The sequence below is a fragment of the Egretta garzetta genome, unplaced genomic scaffold (genome assembly GCF_000687185.1).
Source record: "Egretta garzetta isolate BGI_Z169 unplaced genomic scaffold, ASM68718v1 scaffold41, whole genome shotgun sequence".
NCBI lineage: Eukaryota > Metazoa > Chordata > Aves > Pelecaniformes > Ardeidae > Egretta > Egretta garzetta.
This window is the reverse complement of record NW_009258755.1, coordinates 1,498,154-1,502,036: the sequence shown is the minus strand read 5'-3', so window position 1 is coordinate 1,502,036 and position 3,883 is coordinate 1,498,154.

The following is a 3,883-nucleotide window of genomic DNA, read 5'->3' as shown; positions in this document are numbered from 1 at the left end:
GGTACTGTCCTGTTTTAGACTTGTGCTGATAGATTTTCAGTATTTTGAGTACACGTGGCCACAGCTGTTGGGACTCCTGTACTGCAATTAGTCTTCTAGTTAAACAGGTTAATAGTTTACTCAGGATTCACCAGTATTTTTATGTATTAAACTATGAAATTATATTATATTTTGAAATAATATAATATTATATTATTATATATTTTGTATTACGAAATATACTTAGTAATGCTAGAAAAGGGAATTTGTGACCTTTGGAAGAAGGGGCAGGCAACTCAAGAGGACTACAAGGATGTCATGAGGGTGTGCGGAACTGTAGTGACAAAGGATAAGGCTGAGGTACTTAATGCCTTCTTTGCCTCAGTCTTTAATAGTAAGGTCAGCTGTTCTCCGGGTACCCAGCCCCCTGAGCCAGAATACAGGGATGAGGAGCAGAACAAAGCTCTCATGATCCAAGAGGAAATGGTTAGTGACCTGCTCGGCCAATTAGACATACACAATTCCATGGGGCTGGACGGGCTCCACCCAAGAGTACTGAGGGAGCTGGCGGAGGTGCTCACCAAGCCCCTTTCCATCCTTTATTGGCAGTCCTGGATGACCAGGGAAGTTCCACGTGGATGGAGGTTAGCAAATGTGTCACCCACCTACAAGATGGGCTGGAAAGAGGATCCAGGGAACTACAGGCCTGTCAGTCTGACCTTGATGCTGGGGAAGGTCATGGAGCAGATTATTTTGAGTGCTACCGTGTGACACATACAGAACAACCAGGTGATCAGGCCCAGTCAGCATGGGTTTATGAAAGGCAGGTCCTGCTTGGCTAACCTGATCTCCTTCTATGACCAGGTGACCCGCTTAGTGGATGAGGGAAAGGCTGTGGATGTTGTCCACCTGGACTTTAGTAAAGCCTTTGATACCATTTGCCACAGCATTCTGCTTGAGAAACTGGCTGCTTGTGGCTTGGATGGGTGTACTTTTCACGGGGTAAAAAACTGGCTGGATGGCCAGGCCCAAAGAGTTGTGGGGAATCCAGCTGGTGGCCAGTCACAAGTGGTGTTTCCCAGGGCTCAGTATCAGGGCCAGTTCTGTTTAAATCTTTATCAATGATCTAGACAAGGGGATCGAGTGCACCCTCAGTAAGTCTGTAGATGGCACCAAACTAGGCAGGAGTGTTGATCTGCTTGAGGGTAGGAAGACTCTACAGAGGGACCTGGACAGGCTGGATCGATGGGCCAAGGCCAATTGTATGAGGTTCAACAAGGACAAGTGCCGGGCCCTGCACTTGGGTCACAACGAAAGCTGCTTGGCAGAGAGGGATCTGGGGGTACTGGTTGACAGCCAGCTGAATATGAGCCAACAGTGTGTCCAGGTGGCCAAGAAGGCCAACAGCTTCCTGGCTTGTATCAGGAATAGTGTGGCCAGCAGGACTGAGGAAGTGATTGTGCCCCTGTACTTCACATTGGTGAGGCTGCACCTTGAACTGACCTGTGTTCTGTTTTGGGGCGCTCACTACAAGAAGGACATTGAGACGCTGGAGTGTGTCCAGAGAGGGGCAATGAAGCCAGTGAAGGATCTAGACCACAAGTCTGATGAGGAGCGGCTGAGGGAACTGGGGTTGTTTAGCCTGGAGAAGAGGAGGCTGAGGGGAGATCTTACTGCTCTTTACAACTGCCTGACAGGAGGGTGTAGTGAGGTGGGGGTTGGTCTCTTTACCTGGTAACAGGCAGTAGGATGAGAGGAAACAGCCTCAAGTTGTGCCAGAGGAGGTTTAGAGTAGATATTAGGAAAAATTTCTTCACTGAAAGGGTTGCCAAGTGTCAGAACAGGCTGGCCAGGGAGGTGGTTGAGTCCCTATCCCTGGAGGTATTTAAAAGACAGGTAGATGTGGTGCTTAGGGACATGGTTTAGTGGTGGGATGGCAGGATTAAGTTATTGGACTTGATGATCTTAAAGGTCTTTTCCAACCTAAATGATTCTGTGATTCTATGTTCTTATTACATGTAGTTGGACTTTATTCTTTCATCAGGAGTGGTTTTAATGGTTGTCAAAATATACAGAGATAGCATTAGTGTTCTTACATATGGAAAGTCAAGCGAGTATAAAAATAGACTGATATGAATGTTTATTACCACAGAAAGATTTAAAAAAGTGACCTTCAACTAAATAACCTCAAAGCTGTATGAACAAGGCCCTAAGTATCAAACACTGTTTTGTTTGGGAGATTACCCAGCACATGATGCTAACTTCTGTGCTTTAGGTGCATCCTTCAGTGACTGGTTTTGTCAAAAAGAAGCCAACAGGCTAAAAGGATGGGCTCTTACTGCATCTGTATGACCTCCCTCTACTCACATAAACAGCAGAATCATGTTTCCCTGCCAACCCATTCTGAAGTTAGATGTTTAATATTGCTAACACTTAAGGTGCACTTGGTCATTCTGATTCTGAAATGTACTTTTTATGAAGTGAAGTGTGCTACTTCTTTTTACAGCCTCGTCTAGAACCAGACTCCAACATTTCATTACTACATAACTTAAACTGCACCGTTGCTTGTGTCTGGTAGCTGTTAAGTTACTTCTCTGGAATGAGAAAGGAACCTACTCCATTAAAATGCTCAAAGGGCTGACATACACAGGATTCATTTGCAAGATGAAATGCAGGCACCCAAAAGTTTAGCTGTAGCATCCAAGAGAATTGCTGTGCTTTCTGCAACATGGCTGTGAGGTCTCAGTTCATGCTCTGCTGACACTATTCCTGTTGCGGTCATTTGCTCAACCTTTGAGTTCTAGTCAACAATATACCTGTATAATACTTCTTGTCAAGGTCTTAATTTTGTCTTTCTTGGTATTTTCCACTAGGTAATGTTAATGTTTCTTTCAAAAAGCTTTCAGGAGAGAGCACTTGCATAAGAGAGTTGTTTAGTGGAGATGCTTAGAAGCCTTTCTTCAGGCACAGGGCTAAAGTACTATCTTTAGTGGCAGTTCCTGCATGGCATACAGTAAAAATAATAAAACTCATATTCCTTAGGGAGGACTTAACAGGAAAAGCCTGCAGGCTTTTCATATCAGACTACACAGCAGGTAGTACAGCTTGCCCTGACATGAAATGCTGGGCTCCAAGCTGGCAAAGTATGCTGGTACTCTGAGTTAGCAAATCAGAAATATCGTAAGTAGATTAAATTTTTACTGGGGAAGAAGGATGTTGAATGGAGAAAGATTCATGTCCACACTGACCAGCTGATACAATACTGAATGGGAATATAATCTGAGCAATAAGTAGGACAGGGCGCCGTGAACAAAGGCAATGTGCATTTCATAGGAGCAACATGAGACCTCTTGTCTTGCACTGCTTTAAAGAAATAATGAAGTTACTTGACATAACATTTTTTCTAATGTTATGCTAATGATGACTAGTACAGTGCTTACTTTTTCATATTCTGAAAGTTTTAGTGTAAAAAGAAGAAATCAGTTTACCATGAGTATGTTGACAGTTATTAAAGAAACATTCACAATTCAGGAGACCTCTTAATAAAAATCAAATCCAATGCTCCTATAAAATATTCTCCTGTTATCACTATGTCTGCACACAAGACAGATGTTACAAGACTTCAGTTTCCATGACCAGAAAGTTTCTGGATTAGTATTTAACCTCTGTCCAGCCCCTTCACTGCCTAACTTTCTGTCAGAAAGAAGTGTACAAGAGCTGCCATTAACATTATAAACATAGGAGCCAACATCCTTGAAGCAACTTGCAAAATTGACTTTTGATTTAATACTTCTTTCCACAGCTTAGGTGTAGCAGCATCATGAGATGTCATGCCTGTTACTGGTAGCTTACAGCTCAGTTTATGAAGGCTCCTGCTGAGATTAGATATTTTTATGCAACATAC